This window comes from Heloderma suspectum, chromosome 5, assembly GCF_057233095.1.
Source record: "Heloderma suspectum isolate Gila_16-S chromosome 5, 16-S_ref, whole genome shotgun sequence".
In the NCBI taxonomy this organism is placed as follows: domain Eukaryota; kingdom Metazoa; phylum Chordata; class Lepidosauria; order Squamata; family Helodermatidae; genus Heloderma; species Heloderma suspectum.
Genome location: NC_139462.1, coordinates 223,171,835 through 223,191,390, shown reverse-complemented (window position 1 = coordinate 223,191,390; position 19,556 = coordinate 223,171,835). Strand labels below are relative to the sequence as shown.

The window sequence follows — 19,556 nt, the reverse complement described above, 5'->3', positions numbered from 1 at the left end:
CAAAACATCCTTCCTTTATTTGCGACTTGCCACCCAGGGCTGTCAGCGTCTTGATATGTGTCTTCGACAGCTGTGTGCGAGCAGAACTGGGCGGAGGGTGCTTCATTCTGGGGACCCTGGGTAAGCTAGATTTACATCAGTGCATCAATATCCAATTAAAAAGCAGGCTCTACTTTTGTGGTTGTCCCCAGTTTGAAATTTAATTTTCACTGGCCAGGGAGAACTGCTTTTATCCTTCCTGTATTTGAAGAGGTTGCAAAAACAGGAATTGAGGATCGGAGCTACAGTCCTTCCTCACTCCGGTCCTCTCTCCTGCTTAAAGCCCAGAGGGCGGGCGGTCTCTTTGCAATTGGCTTGGTCTTCGCAAGCTTTCTCGGAGAGAGGGTTGGGTGTTGCTTTTTGGGGGGTGGTCAGGAGGTTAATCTCTTTACAAGGCAGGAGAGACCCCTCGGAATGTTGCGGCGTGTGTATGGATGCCTGTGTGCACACGCCCTCCGCACACCCGCCCCGAAATTGGTATGGCCGGCCATGTCAGAGAGGCTTTTGGCCATGCAAGTGATTCATTCCGAAGCAAAACGCGCCCCTCTGCTGCTCTCGTAGTTCTTAGCAGAGCCAGGGTCAAAGGTAGGCATGGCTGGGCACCTGCCAAGGGCCCACACCCCAACGGGCCCTCTAGCAAGAGCCCCCTGGACTTGCTCCACCTCTTCCCCATGGCAACCTGCTGGTTCTCTTGCCTCTCGCTCTGGCCCAGACAAGGGCGGTGGTGAGAAGGAGGGGCAGGAGATACCAGGGGCTGCTTGATGGCTACTTCTCTGCCTAGGAGGCGGATGAGTGGTGGCAGTGATGAGAAAGGAGGAGGAGGAGGGAGGAGCAGCTGGTGACCATGGTGAGGGAGGGGGCCCGCTGAGGGTGTCTTGCCCAAGAGCCCTCAAAAACCTGGAGCCAACACTGGTTCTTAATACTTAAACCACATGCAGACTGTACAGACCTTCAGACAGAGGGTCCCTTCAAAGAGAGCATTCCCATCCTAGACCAAAGCCCTATTGGCATTTTGACGCCAAATGGCCAGCCAGATACCCATGGGAAGCACATGAGTGCAGCAGCAGTAGTGCGAATCAATATATAGCCATCATGACCTGTAGCTGCTGATAGCCATCTCTGGCTTTAAAGCCTTTCCCAAGCTGTGGTGATGTACCTCATTGAGCAGCTGAAACAGCAGTATATAAGTATTTTCCCAACATCAAAGTTTGCGAATACATTTTAAAAATCATCCAGGTAGGATTAGAAAGTTTGCTCCCCGTTTCCACACACAAGGACAGGCGAAATGTTTTCAAGTCAGAAGTTGTTTCACGCCGGAATGCAGCATCTTCCGGCTTTCGTGGAGAACGCGTAAACGTATACCTGTATGCAGTACTATGCCTGGGCTCTGTAACCAGGAAGCTCTCACTGCTGGATGGCTCCCACTTTATTATGAGCCGTGGCTAATTTTGAGGAGGTCAGTTTTGGACAATTGGCTGGAGGCTAGAACCCACCCAGAAGTTTGCTGTTCTGGACCGAGACTATTGTAACCAAGACATGTGCATTCTTCACTTTAAAAAACAAACTGAAGAATCATCCAATAAGAAAAGCTGAATCCTGCAAGCTGCATAAATGTCAATTAAACAGTTTCACAGATATCTGATCACTTTGCACAATTCTGCTTTTGTTGGCCTGGGGGAGGAGCAAGGAGATAGGACACTCCAGTCCTGCTTGCTGACCAACCACTGGAATCCTATTTACTCTTGCTGTTGCTTTGGGGTATGCAACGTGCACACCAATCTTCACATCCATGAAAGCTAGAAGCTTGCTTTAAAAACAGGCACACAGGCGCACACCAACAAGTCAGATTTTCAGGATGCTAGATTCAGTTCTGTTTTGCGCTTGCCTGGAAACATGCAATACAGCCCTGATGGTGACTTCCTTACTGGCTTTTGTTTCTACTGTATCTTCCCTCTCCTATCTATTCATTTCTGTCCTTTTACCACATCCTCACATGTTTACTACATCCTCAAGTTTCTAGTCCATTTAAAGCTGTCTCTGAGGGCTGATTCATAAAACCATCGGGGTGTGTGGCAGGTACATGAAATTGTTGGGAGCTGTGTATAGTGAGCTTTCTATGTGCAATGCCTGTGATGTGCAATAGTTAACTCATGTTTGGGGCACCATGAACAAATCCTGATCCTGCGCATAGTCGAAAGCATGCATGAGCTGCTCTCCATAGGCAGAGTCAACACACAGCAATTTCTAACAGATTTTTCTCTGGCCACAAGGAAAATGTACCTTAAATCTTCTCCTTTGAATCCCTTTTATACCTCCTCCTTCCTTGCCCCTTGCTTAGCATCAGTTAGAGTCACAGCTGAATTTTGAGGTTCCAGCTTGGCCAAAGAATCCATGGACCTTTGGGGAAAACTAAGCTTCAAGAGCTAGCAAAATTCCCTTGGATGGCTGCCAGGAGGGATGGATGAATCTGTCAATTTCAGTTCCTTGGCTTTTTTTCTCATTTGTCCTGAACTTTGAGAATTTTTTTAAAGTTCACCTGAAAATTCTTATGCATTTTTGTGCACATTTCTCCTAACATATGCATTTGTGTATGCAATTGGCTTAATATGTGCATTTTTGCAAGCAATTTCTCTAATATAATGCATTTTAAAACATTTTCACTAATGTATGCATTTTTGTACACATTTTTTGATTGGAGACCTCCACTGCAAAATTCAGAGAAGTGCAAAATTCAAAGGATAACTGAGTTGGTTTAGAAGTGCAAAATTAGGTAAAAGGTAAAGGTGTCCCCAACCAGTCATGTCTGACTCTAGGGTGTGGTGCTCATCTCCATTTCTAAGACGAAGAGCCAGCGCTGTCCGAAGACGCTTCTGTGGTCATGTGGCCGGCATGACTGAACACTGAGGTGCACGGAACGCTGTTACCTTTCCCGCCGAGGCGGTACCTATTTATCTACTTGCAATGTTCACCAAACTAATTCCCCCCCCCCCATCCCTAGATGTCAGAGATGATTCAGTTACCGTTGGCCAAATTACACCTAAGAAGAGAATGTAGGTTTCTGCTCAGACATTTGAGAAATTCAAGAAATGGGTCTGCAAGCCAGATTTGCAGCTCCAGCAGTTGCAGACCAGTTCTGTACCACATCCTCACAGACCTTGTATGCAAAATCACGATGGAGCAATTGCATGTGATACAAAGAAGCCCTAGGCAAAGACAGTTAAATTAGTAGAGGAGACTGGCATCAAGAATTGTGCGGTGTTAATGCCCCAAAATTGAATTAGCAGCACACTCCAGCACAACGCAATGTTTATATTTCAGTGTAGGCTGCAGATTAAGATGTCTTCTGTGAAAGGAGAAAGCAGCGGGGGGGGGGGGAAGGATACCAGATGTGGAAGTAAGGGGAAAGGAATAGCAGGGGGCCATGAAGATTGGCTTCCATGGGGTGTCAGTTCTGAAAAAAACAAAAGAACGTATTTCTTCACACAGTGCATAATGAACTTATGGAATCTGGCCATAACATGTGGCAAAAGCCAGTCGTTTGGGTGTTGAAAAAGGATCAGACATCTTCGCAGAGTAGGTCAATCAACAGTGATTAGCCATGGCAGCTAAACGCGACCTTCACGTTGAGCGGCACTATACTTCTGAATGCTAGAGACAAATGACGGAGGAAAGGCCACCACTTCCAGAAGCAGAATGCTGGACTGCAAGGACCTTTGGTCTGATCCAGCAAGAACATTTTTCTGTTCTCTAAAGGCTTGGCCATAACTTCAGATTGCTCCTATGTGGATGAGCTTCTGCCCAATGGGGGAGAACTTGGAACCCATTACGCTTCTGTTTCCTCGGCGTCTCATTCTGACAAGGAGGACGATGCTTCTTGAATGCAATCCAGTTGCTGAAGTAATTTCTGGGTGGCCAAGCTGAGAGAACAAGAAGCGTTACTGTTAACAAAGCTTTTCTCTCTTTTTTTAATGTATGAAACTTGCTGGCGCCTTCTGACAATTCACTGAATGCAGCATTCAGGTCTCTAGATTGATGGCATGCAGCAAACAGTAGGTGGCCAGCGGAATACAGTGTTAAGGAGAGTTCACTCCCACTCTGTGCCAAAAAAAGAGGGGCAGGGAAAAAGACAGCCCCCCCTCCCCTGACAGTAAAGGTGCACTCTTCCAAGCACAATCTCACAACCTAAATGCATGTGTTCGAATAAGGTAATTGAATAGCTTATGGATGGTGAGTGTCAGTTACAAGCATGTTGTTTTTAAAGCTGCTGCCCAGGCTGGGTGTTCTATGTGCCAAATGGTACACAAATCCCTCTCCAAGCCAAATTGTGTAGTCAAAAAAAGCCAGTTCTCCACTCAGAATATGCCCTGCAAATTAGCATTTTGCTTCAGTTGCATAGCTGGTTCTAGCTGCAAGGCTGATTGCCTTTTTAGCCCACTTCTTGATAAAGGCTCTGTGTAGGTGATTGTCCATGGGTCGCTTTGTCCAAAGTGGTTTCAGAAAATGAGCAGACAGATTTGCTTGCTTCTTCTGGCAGGTTCTGAAATGGATTTGCCTTATCTTTTTGGACAATATTGCTAGTGGCAATGTATATGTTTTTTAAATCTGTCTTGTCACTAGTTTCAAAGACATTTCTAGGATGTTTGTTACCTAAGGAGCTGAATTTGAGATCTCTGGCCTTATTTCTCTGCATCACCTCAGGTGTGCTTGTGGTGTATCAGAGGCAAATAAAAGTGACAGGCAGTTTTCTCCCAGTGAAAGATGGATTGTTATAAGGCAAGTGCTGGCAAAGTAGGAATGAGACTATGGTCTGGCTCAAAGATGAGGGACTCTAAGGTCTGGTTCACATCTGCATATACATCTGTTGATTTCTCTGTAGTAGATTACCATATGCTGAACATTTCCCTGTTTGGGTGAGACGTTGGGGAGTGGGGCTGCAAAAAGAGTGAAAGTGTTACTAGCATGGCAGCCATCCCAGCATGGCAAACCATCGCCTTCACTCTGAATTGGCTTTGTGTCATCACGATGTGTTCAGAGCTGAGAGGCTATGTGGCATTGTGATATTGACCTGACAACATGGTCTCTGACTGGTGGGGCAGTGAACAAAAAGAGTAGCACTTGATGCGTGAGTTCAGAGAATATTTTGTGCTGACCCCTTGCCCTCGCCCCTTTCTTGCAAACGTTTGGCACAGCCCTAGTGATTTCTCTTCATTTGATTACTGTATACCTGCCAACAGGCAGCTGAATGTGTAAATGGATTCCACTGGAAAATGCTGGGTCTGAGGTGATGATAGATCTGTGATGGCCCATTCACACCTGCAGGGGATTGCAATGATCAAGGGATGAATACATGTCTGTGAAACAGCCATTGAAGCCATGTGAGGAGTTAAAAGAAGCTTTATTAATGGCATCTAGGATGGACCAATACTATACAGGCAAGCCCTTATGATACATGTCAACCAAATGGCTCTAGGAAGCCCACAGCAAGAGCTGTCCCTACTCCAGCTACTGGTATTCAGTGGTTTCTTCTTCTGAAGATGCCCTTCATGGGTGTTAGCTTCCAATACATGTATGCTCCAGGAATGCATCAAATCCACTTGTATGTGCCTGCCTGGACCTTAAGATCATCCTCAGCGGCCCTCCTCCATGAGCCCCTGTCAAAGGAAGTGAGGCGGGTGGCTACTAGGAGGAGGGCCTTTTCTGCTGTGGCACCCCGGCTGTGGAACGAGCTCCCTAGTGAGATTCGCCTGGTACCCACACTGTATTCTTTCCAGTGCTAGGTGAAGACCTTTGTATTTTCCCAGGCTTTTTAGAATTTTAGCTTTCTAAACTTTTAGCTTTGCTGTTTTAAATCTGTGTTTTAAATTACTGCACTGCTGCTAGGTTTTATTCTGGTTTTATTGTGGTTGTATTGTTATACTGTGGTTTTAATGTTTTATATATTTTATATTGTTTTATGGTGTGCTCCTTGGTTTTAATTTTTGTGAACTGCCCAGAGAGCTTCGGCTATTGGGCAGTATAGAAATGAAAATAAATAAGTAAGTAAGTAAGTAAGTAAGTAAATAAATAAATTGTGAAACCGTCCAAGCCAATGGCCATCAACACAGCTTCTTCTGGCAGTGAATTCCATTCATTCATCAAGCATTGTGTGAAGAAGTGCTTTCCATGTTTCCCCTGAATCTCTTCCCAGCCACTTTCTGCAGGTGACCCTGAACTCTATTATCATGAGAGAGGGAGGAAAAACTTCTCTCTATCCACTTTCTCCACACTATGCATAATTTATAAACCTCTGTTGCCCCGCCCCCCACCACCACCATATTTTTCTCAACTAAAAAGTCCTAAGTGTTGTTAATCATAGAATCATAGGAATCATAGGATAGTAAGGTTGGAAGGGGCCTACAAGGCCATTGAGTCCAACCCCCTGCTCAGTGCAGGAATCCAAGTCAGAGCATCCCTGACAGATGGCTGTCTGGCCTTGTCTTGAATGCCTCCAATGTGGGAGAGCCCGCCACCTCCCTAGGAAATTGGTTCGACTGTTGTATTGCTCTAACAGTCGGGAAGTTTTTCCTGATGTTCAGCCGGAATCTGGCTTCCTGTAACTTGAGCCCATTATTCCGTGTCCTGCACTCTGGGATGATCAAGAAGAGATCCTGGCCTTCCTCTCTGTGGCAACCTTTCAAGTGCTTGAAGAGCGCTATCCTATCTCCCTTCAGTCTTCTCTTCTCAAGGCTAAACATGCCCACTTCTTTCAGTCTCTCTTCATAGGGCTTTGTTTCCAGTCCCCTGATCATCTTCATTGCCCTCCTCTGAACCCTCTCCAGCTTGACTGCATCCTTCTTAAAATGTGGCGCCCAGAACATTACTCCAGATGAGGCCTAACCAGTGCTGAGTACAGGGGAACTAGTACTTCCTGGGATTTGGAAGCTATGCTTCTGTTAATGCAGCCCAAAATAGTATTTGCCTTTTTTGCAGCCACATCACATGGTTGGCTCATCTTCAGCTTGTAATCTACAACAATTCCAAGATCCTTCTCGCTTGTAGTGTTGTTGAGCCAAGTATCCCCCATCCTGTAACTGTGCATTTGGTTTCTTTTTCCTAGGTGCAGAACTTGGCATTTATCCCTGTTAAATGTCATTCTATTGTTTTCTGCCCAGCGCTCCAGCAATTCACTTTGAATTTTGTTTCTGTCTTCCAAGGTATTAGCTATCCCACCCAATTTTGTGTCATCTGCAAATTTGATCAGCATTCCCTGCACCTCCTCCTCCAAGTCATTAATCAAAATGTGGAAGAGCACTGGGCCCAGGACTGAGCCCTGCGGTACCCCGCTCGTTACCTCTCCCCAGTTTGAGAAGATCCCATTGAGAAGCACTCTTTGAACCCGATTCTGTCGCCAACTGTGGATTCACTGCATCATTGTTTCGTCTAGCCCACTTTGAGCTAGTTTGCTCATCAGGATATCATGGGGCACTTTGTCGAAAGCTTTGCTGAAGTCGAAGTATATGATGTCCACAGCATTCCCACGGTCCACAAGGGAGGTTGCTTGATCAAAAAATGAGATCAGATTCGTCTGGCAGGATTAGTTCTTGATGATTCGTTCTTGACAAGTGTTTGCTGGTAGGAAAGGTGATCTGACCCCTTGATCAAATTGCCTGTTTCTGCATTGGATGTGGCTGCTAGGCCCAGTCACAGATAGGAGTATCATCTTGGCGCTTGCACAGGTTGTATTGCCATCCGGTGTGACCAGATCTTGTATTTATTAACTGCTCTGGTATTTTAGGAGAAAGCACAGTCCTAAGGGACTTCTGCTCGATAGACAGTAGGCTCTGAGATCAGAGCCCTCTATCTATCCTATGCCCTGCCAACAGGAGCCAGGCAGGGCGGGAGGAAGATGGAGGCGAAAGTGCCTCCCGTTCCTTCTCCTCCTTTTTGTTTGTTTGTTTTAGCTAGGCCAGCCTCTCAACTTGTCTAGCTGACCTACCATGTTGAGGGCAGGACAGACAACGCAGCTTTAGCATCCTGAGAATCCTGCCTCTTCTCCCCACCCACTCTCCCATTCTTCCCCCTTTTCCCTCTACTCGAGCTTTTCTGACATTGCTGTTGCAACCTTGGAAGAGCAGCTTCTGCATTGCTTTCTGCAGCGGTTGCGAGGGGTTGGGGGTTATGGTCTGATCTCGGATTCCCCCTCCTGAGGTCATAGCAGTGCCTATGGCCTCAGGAGGGTGATCCACCATATCCTATAGTCCCGGAGACAGTCTTTCCGGGATCATAGGATTGCTCTTTCCAGAAGGACGAATGTGTGTGCTTTCCTGGGACTGTTATTTTTGTTTTTTAAAGTATGGTTTCACCATTGCATTTCCACTTGCTATATACTGATGCCTAATCAAACTAAAAAAGTCTAGCAAGACGGGAGTTCTCCATTGTGCAGAGCGCCTCCTGTTGGACCGTGTGTGCTCATGTTGATTCATGCTCACTTGATATGAACAATCAGTGTTCACCTCTGGAGAATTCGAGCCAGCATCAGCACAAAGTCCAGTTAGAGACATACAAAATGGAAAGAGCGATGGTGATGGTAGTAGCAAAGAGGTCACTTAGGTGTATTCAACCCTGCTTTAAAGGTAAGGCTCAAAACTGGTGTATGAAAACAGCGTTACCACACACGGGCTCTGTCGGTTGGGAGCAGGGACAGTGGGCACCATGCCGATTCCCACCCGCCCCATGCATTCACTGAACTTCTGAAAAGGGATAGAAATGAAATAGGCTGACGGTACAAACATAGTCTTGGGAGGACAAAATTCAAGCCACAGCTATGCAGACAGAAAAGCACTAGAACAGGGGTGAGGCATCTGGGGCCCTCGAGATGTTGTTGGGCTTCAACTCCCATCAGAACCAGTCAGCATGACCAATGGTCAGGGATGATGAGGGTTGTAGTCCAAGAACATCTGGAGGGCCATGGGTTCCCTACCCCTGCACTAAAAGATTATGCAGACTATTGGTGGAACACCAAAAGTAAAGATATTTGAATTTGTAGAATCATTTATAATAACAATATTCAATTACAATACCATTAATTGCATTGTTTATGTCTCCAAGGCCTTTTGAGGAATGCAGAGGTTTTCCTATTTTATCCTCACAATAACCCTGAGAGGTGAGTCAGGCTGAGTGACCATCATTGGCCCAAGTTCACCCAGTGAACACCATGGCTGAGCAGAGATAACATGAATGAGGTGCCCTATAGGACTGGACTGCTAATCTATGTCTACTCAAAGTAAGGTCCATTGAGTTCAACCAGGTAAGTGGGTTTTATTTATTGATTGATTCATTAATTCAGTCAGTCAGTCAGTCATTTCATTTCTATACTGCCCAATAGCCAAAGCTCTCTGGGCAGTTCACAAAAATTAAAACCAAAAAGCCCATGATAAAACAATATAAAATATAAAAGTATTAAAACCACAATATAACAGTACAACCAGAATAAAACCTAGTAGTAATGCAGCAATTTTAAATACAGATTTAAAACACCAAAGCTAAAAGACTAGGAAGCTAAAACGCTAAAATGCCTGGGAGAATAAAAAGGTCTCCATCTGGTGCCGGAAGGAATACAATGTAGGTGCCAGGCGAACCTCTCTAGGGGGCTCATTCCACAGCCGGGGTGCCAGAGCAGAAAAGGCCCTCTTCCTGGTAACCACCCACCTCACTTTCTTTGGCAGGGGTTCACGGATAAGGACCACTAAGGATGACCTTAAGGTCCGGGAAGGCACATATGGGAGGAGGCGATCCTTCAGGTAACCTGGCCCCAAGCCGTTAAGGGCTTTGAATGTTAACACCAGCACTTTGAATCGGGCCCGGGAATGGACTGGCAGCCAGTGCAGCTGGAAAGGTACTGGCATAATGTGATCTTGTTGGCCAGTCCCTGTTAGCAATCTTGCTGCCCTGTTTTGGACGAGCTGAAGTTTCCGGACCATTTTCAAAGACAGCCCCACGTATAATGCATTGGAGTAATCCAGACGAGAAGTTAGCAAAGCATGGATAACTGTAGCTAGGCTATCTCTGTCCAGATAAGGGCATAGTTGGTATACCAGCCTAAGCTGATAAAAAGTGCTCCGTGCCACTGAGTTCACCTGTGCCTCAAGTGACAGTTCTGGGTCCAAGAGCACCCCCAGGCTACGAATGTGATCCTATAGGGGGAGTGCAACCCCCTCCAGAACAGGTTGAACATCACCTAGCCGGGTGGACGAACCACCCACTAACAGTACCTCCATCTTGTCTGGATTGAGTTTCAGTTTATTGGCCCTCATCCAGTCCATTACTGTGCCCAGGCCCTGATTCAGAACAGCCACTGCCTCACCTGGGTTTGATGAGAAAGAGAGGAAGAGCTGGGTGTCATCCGCATATTGATGGCACCTCAGCCCGCACCTCCGGATAATCTCCCCCAGCGGTTTCATGTAGATGTTGAACAGCATGGGGGATAAAATAGAGCCCTGTGGAACCCCATGGCACAGAGCAATAATCCCCCAGCACGTCCTTCTGGAGTCGGCCATCCAAGTAGGAGCGGAATCACTGCAGTGCAGTGCCTCCATCTCCCAACCCAGACAACCTATCCAGAAAGATACCATGGTTGATAGTATCAAAAGCCACTCAGCGGTCCAGGAGAATCAACTGGGATGCACTCCCCCTGTCCCTCTCCTGGCAGACATCATCCCACAGGGCAACCAAGGCAGTTTCCGTTCCAAAACCAGGCCTGAAGCCCGATTGAAATGAATCTAGATAATCCATTTCATTCAAGAGTGCCTGGAGTTGTCCTGCAACCACCTGCTCAAGCACCCTGCTCAGGAGGGGATGTTGGCCACCGGCCTATAGTTGTTAACGTCCTCCGGGTCCAGGGTAGGCTTTTGCAGGAGTGGCCTGATTATCGCCTATTTTAAAGAGGCCAGCACCACTCCCTCTCTCCCTCTACAACCTCCTGGACCTAGCCAGACATCCCCTCCTTGTTTGATGTAATAAGCCATGAAGGGCAAGGGTCAAGCACACAAGTGGTCGATTGGACTTGGCCATGCACCTTCTCTGCATCCTGCAGCCTCAATAACTGAAATTCTTCCAATAAAAGTGGACCAGACGGTGCTCTGAATGCTCTACCAATGGAACTGCATTAATTGTGGTGTCCAATTCATGACGAATCTGAGCAACTTTATCTTCAAAGTGCAGTGCAAACCCGTCACAGCATGCACCCGAGGGTTCCACAGTCTCTCTCCCTGGTCCAGAATGCAACAGGCCACAAACCACTTGGGAAAACTCTGCTAGACACTGAGAAAATGCAATGCTGGTGGAAAAGAACTGTCTCTTTGCCACCCTCACTGCCACAGAGTAGGCTACATAGTGAGCTCTAACCTGTGTTCGGTTAGACTCAGCACGGGTTTTCCTCCACCTGCATTCTAGCTGTCTCCCCTCCTGCTTCATTGCCCTCAGCTCAGGTGTATACCAAGGAGCTGGCCGGGCTCTGCTCAGAAGGAGAGGGCGCTTGGGCGCGATCGTGTCAGCCCCCGAGTCATCTCTGCATTCCACAGAGCGACCTGGGCTTCGACAGGAGCACCAGCCATACCAGTAGGAAAATCCCCCAGAGCTCTCTGGAATCCATAGGAATCCATTAGCCTTCAGGGGTGGACCATTTTAATAGGTCCCCCACCCTTGCAGAGGGGAAAGGCTGCTGAGAGTCTAAACCCCAGCAGGAAGTGATCTGACCGTGACAAGGGGACAGATGTTAATTCCTCCCATTTCAGATCACCATCTTCCTGCCCAGTCAAGAAAACCAGATCAAACGTGTGTTCTTTTATATGTGTTGGGCCAATGACATGCTGGGACAGCCCCATGGTTGTCATGGCGGCCATGAAGTCCTGAGCCGCCCCAGATACAGCGGCCTCAGCATGGAAGTTGAGATCCCCCAGGACCATCATCCTAGGGGTCCTCAACACCAAGTCTGAGACCACCTCCGTCATCTCAGGCAGGGAGTCTGATGGGCAGTGGGGTGGGTGATACATCAGCAGAATCCCTAATCTGTCCTGGGTACCCAACACAAGGTACAAACACTCAAGATCTACACTCAAATGAGCAGGAAGACTAGAGAGGGAGATCAAATTCCTATAGATCACGGCAACCCCCCTCCCTGACCCTCAAGTCGGTGTTGGTGCTGCACCGAGTACCCAGGGGGGCACAGCTGGGAGAGAGTGACCCCTCCCAGTTCCCCCACCCAGGTCTCAGTGATACATACCAGGTCAGCCCCCTCATCCACCATCGAATCATGGATGAGGGAGATTTTACTTTGGACCGACCTGGCATTCAGCAGCAGCACCACCAGACCCGAGGGCAAGCTGGTAAGGCCGCCAGGAACCATCAGGTTGGGGGAAGAACCAGAAGAGGGGATAGCCGTAAGGTGTCCAGCCCCTCTTCTCCTCAGCTGGCCTGTTAATCCCCCAGCGCCATGCCTCCCCCTGTGACCACAGTTACGGTGGCACCCCCCCCCCCCGAACTCCTGAGTTACTCAATGGACTTCCCGGGCACATATTAAAAATATTATAATATAAAACAATAAAAAGAGCAGCAGCTAAGAAGGAGCAAGTGAAGATCTGCATTTGCCCCTTTCTTCTTGTTCTTTGAAGCTGCTGCCCTCTGCTGCTGCTATTTGCTGCTATTAACTGGTTGCAGGTATCTCTGAGAGGCGGTGGGCAGGTCTCGCTTGCGCTCCTTGTGGGCGGGTACAGGATTGCAGCTTTAATTGTTGTCCTGTTTATTTCATTACATTAAGCAGTATCTTAAAAATACTAGGCATTGAACCCAAAGTGAATTTAGATAATTTTGTGAAACCCTTGGCCCTCTGGTACAATGTGCATAAAATTAGGATAATTTCAATATGTTTGAGACTGATGTTCAGTGGTTTCTCAGTTCCTCATCTTGCTCCTTCCCATATACACTTAACATCACAGACAGATATTCAGCAGATGTAGCATCCCTGGGCTTGAAAATGCAGCAAATGAGGGAAAGCTGTCAGACTGTTGAACATCTGTCTGTCATGCTGCTATGAAAGGTGCAGGAGCCCTTCCACCCTTGCTCTGCTCCCCAGGGTGTCCATCCTGCTACGCTAGAGAGTTGTAGGCACTTTTCAAAGGTGAGGCCTTAACTCTTTCTTGCATCAATTCTGTGTTTCTTTGCTTTAAGTAACCATAGGAACAAGTTATATTTGCTTTTGCGTTGCCCTGGTAATATGCTGGGCAACTCCCAGCTGATATGTAGCCACGCCCAACCTTCTGTAGCATGGATTGTTAAAAAAAAACCCTACCCCCCCGCACCCAAAGAAATCCAGTAACCAATAACAGATGTCTGTCTCCCCATTCCCACCCTTTCTGTCAAGAACACAGAAGGAGGAACTTGTTTAGCCCAGAAGCGGCAGCAGGTTAAATGTGCAGGATTATAATAATTTTTAAAAACCTGTAGCAGTCACTCAGTGGCCTCTGGTGGCTATAAGCAGGAAATGCACAGTGCTCCATATTTGCCACAGAGCAGCTGCGTTGGGGTCGAAGAACTAACCGCATCTCTCTACAATATAAACTTAAAACTGTTGTAAGACTGGAGCCATTTTCTTTCCCCAGGGAACAATGGGAACTGTAGTTCCATGTGAGGAAAGGAGGTTTTGCTCAGGAACTCTAACAGAATTCTTAGTACCCGCACCAGCTACAATTTCCATGATGGCTGAAGTGGTATGAAACCAAAATAAATTTATAGTGTGCATACACACACACACACACACACACACGCACACACTGATTGGCATAAATCATGCATAAAACTAGGGATGCTGGTGAAATCTGAGATGGACTAAAACGAGTTCAAATTTCTAAGAATTTGTCCTGCAGAATCTGCTGTGGGCTGGCCTCCTTGAGCCATGCGGAGTCCGTGGACCTTTGAATCGGGGGGGGGGGGTATTTACCTGAAATTTACACACATTTATTTGTAGGAAAATATGCAAGTTTCTCCTGAGTCATATGCCATTCTGGAAAATATATGTGGGGGAAAGTTGAATTGAGTGGGGGACAACATGCTAAATGTTATGTACTAACATAAAATATGTAAATTGTTGTGAACCCTCTTACAGAATTATTTGCATATTTTTCCACATACTGGAAAAAAAATAAATTCAAATCCGTCTCTAAATGGATGTTGGGATGACACCACACAATCCACGAAACACACATGGGACGGATTTTACAGAATCCAGACATCCCTACTTAAAACATCTCACAGCACATTCAAAATGTTCAAAGTGCTTCACATCCACCAACTCAGCAATAGAACTCTCCCCAGTTGAATGATAATGAACACATGATGAAACCTCATTTCGTGGCAGTAGATACACAAAAGGTATTTCATGTGGTCAACATGTGGAATATGTGATTATGAATTCACCCACGTAGCGTTGCAAGTATTGGCTGCATGTTATTCGAGATGGTTGGGAAGACTCAAAGGGAGCTGCACTGAATAGCATTTATTCCACTTGTGGGATGCGGGGGTCACCCAATGAAGCTGACTGACAGGTTCAGGAAGCACCGCTTCACAGAATTTGTAATTCACTTATGGAACTGACAGCCAGTGCCACAAGATGCAGCAACAGCCATTAGTTCAGATGGCTGGGAAAAAAAGAAAAAGGGATCACAATACATCAAACAAAGGTTGTTCAGAACCAATTCTTAACAGTTGCAACATTTGAACCCACCTGGCTATCATATGAACCTATCTAGATATCGTGATCTGCTGGTGAGGCTGTTCTTGGCATCCCACCATTATCTGAGGCTCATTAGGTGGGAACATGGGAGATAGCCCTTTCAGTTATCCAGCCCAGGCTCTGCAGCATTCTGCCTGGGGAGACCCATCTTGCCCCTTCTCTGATGGTCCCCCCCCCCTTTTGGCCAGGGTTTTAATCTGTCAGTGGGTTGAATTTTATCACCTGCTGCTTTAATGCTCCAAGTGTTGGGTCATGTTTTCTTGCTGCTTTTAATCTAATATACAGCTTTTCTTTGCTGCCTTTAGTCAATGGTTATTTTGCTGTTTTAATGTATATTTGATGTTTTGTTTTTTCTATTGTTTTATTATTTATTTTATTGCATTTTTAAACCACCAAATAACTGAAGTCCTCTGGGTGGGGCACAAATTAAAAACATAAAATACAAAACAATTACAAACATTGCTTTCTTGAGAGTCTCTATTGAAACAGAAACAGAAAACATAAATACTTAACAAACAAACAAGAAATCTCTCCATGTCATCACTCTCAGCTTCCTTGATACAAGGGTAATAGCAAAATCAGATTGCTACTGTTTTGGGATTGGGAATGCACTGTCATCGAGGCCTTGTCGTTTTATAATTAATCAGGTTTTTTTTACAGAATGAATTTTGGGCATCCATCAGACATCCTCATATTGAACCCATTTTGAACAGACCAATTACCAATTGGATTTAGAAGAATCCATCCATCGCTACATAGACCCACGGGATCAAATTTAGAAGTGATTGTTGTTGTTGTTGTTCAGTCGTGTCCGACTCTTCGTGACCCCATGGACCATAGCACGCCAGGCCTTCCAGTGTGGCCACATGCATCCATCCTTCAGTGAGGTTTCTATTTATGTTGATATTTGTACAGCTAAGACGGAAAAGTATTGCACTTTTGTGTTGTGAAGTGACATCTCCACCTAGTGGCCAGAGATGGAAACTGTCTTCTCAAACACAGGCCCACTGTTAGGGATAAGAGCCTTGAAGCTGCAGCGCGGGGAAGCAAAACAGCGGTCATTCCTCTGGCTCTGCTGCGACCAGCTGCCTTTCATTAACTGTCACCAAGCAGCAGCCATTCCACCAGGCTGCAGCAGAGGGAGAGAAGAGAAGCAGGGCCATTCCTTAGGTTCTGCTGAGACCAGCTCCTTTTGGCTGCTCCTCTTGGTGAACAGTTTCCATCTTAGGTGGTGAGTGTAACAGCTCAGTAACTTTAGGAACTGGTGCCTGAGTTTGCGTTTTTCCTCTTCCTTTTTTCCTTGTGCTTTTTAGATTGTAAGCCTGAGGGCAGGGGCTGCCTTTTTTAAAAAATTGCTCTGTAAGCCACTCTGGTTGCCTTTCCAGATGAAGTGTGGGTAAAAATGCTTTAAATAAATAAATAATACATTTAGGGGCGTTACAGAAAGGTTGGTTTGGGGGCAGGTGTACAGGTCTTACCCCACCCACTCTTTCCCCACTCCAAATTGGCCCCTCAGGTGGCTTTCACCTCCCACGGGCTTTGAAATGTTTGCTCACCCTTGCAAGCACACCTATCCCTCTTCTCCAGTCCCAGTGGTCGTATCCCAGATTGGATTTTCAACTAAAAAAAGAGCCATTGGGCTATTATTATGCATGTTTCCCCAGAACCAAACAAACCTGTGGCTTGTCCCTAACTCATTTTCTTATAGAAAATCTTACACTAAAAAGTTTATTTGGCTGGGGTAAATTAAACTAACTGGGCAAATCTGCAAAAGTTTAATACTGTGCTTGCCTAATTTGCTGGGAAGGGGTACATATTTTCTTGCACCATTTATAATGTTGATAGGATAATAAGTGTATGACAACAAACAAATAGGTAAGGAATGGAAAAGCATGGGGACCTATCCAAACCGTGCAAACCTATGCATATTTACTTGGAAGTCTTATTTAGTTCAGTGAGACTTACTCCCTAATACGTGCATAGGATTACAGTCATACTGAAGAAACACTACTACACAACAATTAAGATCCTTACCTGTACCTCTAGTTTCTGGAATTGGACACATATTTATCTGGAATCATGAGGACTATAATATTGAGTGTTTTAAAGAAAGCTTAGCTTCCTTTCAGATTCCATGCCAGCTCTATGGGTATAGCACATATTTTGCACTCCAGAAAGCTATTGGAATCATGCAGATCTCCACTCCTCCTGACTGTAATGTGCTACACACTATACTATTATAGCTCAATGGCGCAGGAAAGCACTCTCCATGTTTAAAACTGCCAGTGTTTTTTTGTTAAGATGGGCCAGACAGAAAAGGCTGACATATTTGCCATGGTGAATGGCTTGACTGACTCATTTGCCATGAGCAGAACCTGCGATTCTGCAAACTGCTGCCCGAAATCAGATTGAAGTGGTTTGTGGTGGCATAAAAACTGTGGGTTTTGCATGTAGCAAATAAGGGCTAAACAAGATGTGATGTGCTGGTCATCGCATCGGTTTATCACCACAATATTAACTTATTAAAACTGACATGACTGCAAGTGACCCATTTCGGCCGCACTGCTCTACCCCCTTACTTGGTAGTAAGAAGTCTCATAGATTTCAATGAGGCTAAGTAAACGTGTATAGGATTGCACTGATACTATCATGTCTACTTTGGGCCTAAGGCAATCGACCCCCTCACAATTAGCAGGCAGAATCAGCCCACTATGACTAGGGTGGCTGTGCATACAGGCCCAAGAGAGTTAGAGCGGTGTAGCAGTTAGGGTGCTGGACCGGGACTCGGGAGACTTGTGTTCTGGTCCCTACTCAGCCTTGAAGCTCACTGAGTGGGTTTGGGACAGTCACTAATTATCAGCCTAACCTACCTCTCAGGGTTGTTGTGAGGATGGAACGAAGAGGAGGAGGATCATGTATGCTTGGGCTCCTTGGAGGAAAGGCAGGATACAAATGTAACAAATAAGTAACTCACAAAAAATCTCAGATGGATCAGGCTTCTGAAAAACAGCCAGAAGTGAGTTGAACAGCAATTTACCAAACTTGAGCACTGCAAGTTGAGTATGTGGTGGTGAAGCATTCATGCAACTGATACAATACAGGGTGACTGCCACACAGATGCTGATCCACTCAACCTAATTGACCAGACTACCCCACTAATATGGTCCCGTACGTTCACTCTAAAAAGTAACAAATAATTTGTGTGGGTGTTCGGGCTACTTCCCACATTACGTTTCTTAAGAGTACACCTAAGATTTTATAACTGTGCACCTAAAACTGTAATGTGTGAATATGGAAAACAGATGTCTGAAAATACATGCATCATAGAGGTATGCTTATCAGAGAGACAGGATTGAGTGCAGCTTCCTGCTCAGTGTACCATTCGTAGCAAACCTAGGTTTGTTGTAATGCAATGTATAGAAGGGCTCTCATTTGCTTGGCAAAGGTAAATTTTCCGCTTTCTGAATAGCCCTGTGTGCTCAACTGTTAAAACTGAAAGCAAAACTAACAGGAGTCCCAGGTGTACCCAGAACAAATGCATGAATGTAAAAGCTTGTGAGCTTAAATTAAGGCTTGAGGGTCTCTCAGCAGTAGAATTCCAATGGCATTATTTGTGGCTCTTGGGAGCTTTAATCCCCTCGTGTACAGGCAACAATCTTGTACAGCAGTTTTGGGCCCCTAAAACTACCATGTGATTTTCTTTTAAAAGAACATGAGGGGATTGTGCAAGCTGAAACTGGGGTTAAAAGACCACACCTAAATTAAATCATGACAGAGTTCGAAAGCCAGTGCCAAAGCGGTTGTCCTCATTGGCAATGAATGTGAAGGCAATAGTGTGAAGCATCAACTTGCAGTGTTCAGTTATTGTACATTTTGGGTAGTATCCAATGTTAGTCCTACATAGAGTGGACCTACTGAAATGAATGAGGCACATGTTAGTCATAACTAACTTAAGTTCCATTCATTTAAATGGGTCTACTCTAAGTAGGACTAACATTGGATGTTAACATCCCTTGGGTATGATCAAGCCAAAGTTAAGTACTTTTACATCCCATTGATTTTAATCGGAAAGCTGAGCACTTGCTTAATTCTCCACAGCTAAAACCAGTGGGAACTAAAAGTGCCTTTACTCTGGCCGGACTGTGTCCTCTTCTTTCTCCATAACACTCTTAAATCCAACAGTATCTGTAAAATAAACAGCAGTGTTGCGGGGAAGCTGAAACTATAAATTCAAATTGCTGCAAGCAAATTTGGGCTAAGAGAGATAACATGAGAATTTTCCCCACTGAATGTAGCCCCCTACATGGTGTGTGTGTGTGTGTGTGTGTGAGAGAGAGAGAGAGAGAGAGAGAGAGAGAGAGAGGAGTCACCATACAATAATCAGGACTGTGGGGCTGTGCCACTGCCCCATCTTCAAGGTCACACTGCTTCCCCAGGCCCCATCCCCAATATCCATGTGTTAGGCATGAACATCTTGAGCCATTGAAGCTTACACGCAGATTGGTCTGCACCTATTCCCTGGCTCAAGTGTCTAGTCCAGGGGAGACTGACACACTGCAAGTCTCTGCCAGTGTTTTGCTAAATGTGGAGGGGAGAGGAGGGGAGGAAGGGAGCCCATTCAAGCACAAGTCAGGAATTGAATCCCAGTGGGCTGTGCTGTTCCAGCAAACACAGCTAAGGCTCATTTCTTTCCCAAGAAGTCCCTTTGGCACAGTGCTGTGGCTGCTTTTAATACCACCAATTAGGGAGTTTT

General features: G+C 45.9%; 1 long non-coding RNA gene across 1 annotated transcript; it reads left to right on the top strand.

The window, feature by feature from the left end:
• The first annotated feature begins 28 nt into the window (after positions 1-28).
• Positions 29-16,572, top strand: LOC146345202 (uncharacterized). The gene is made up of 3 exons (XR_014791892.1): positions 29-120; positions 9,127-9,325; positions 15,464-16,572. It is a non-coding gene; the product is annotated as an uncharacterized LOC146345202 (long non-coding RNA).
• Positions 16,573-19,556: the final 2,984 nt, after the last annotated feature.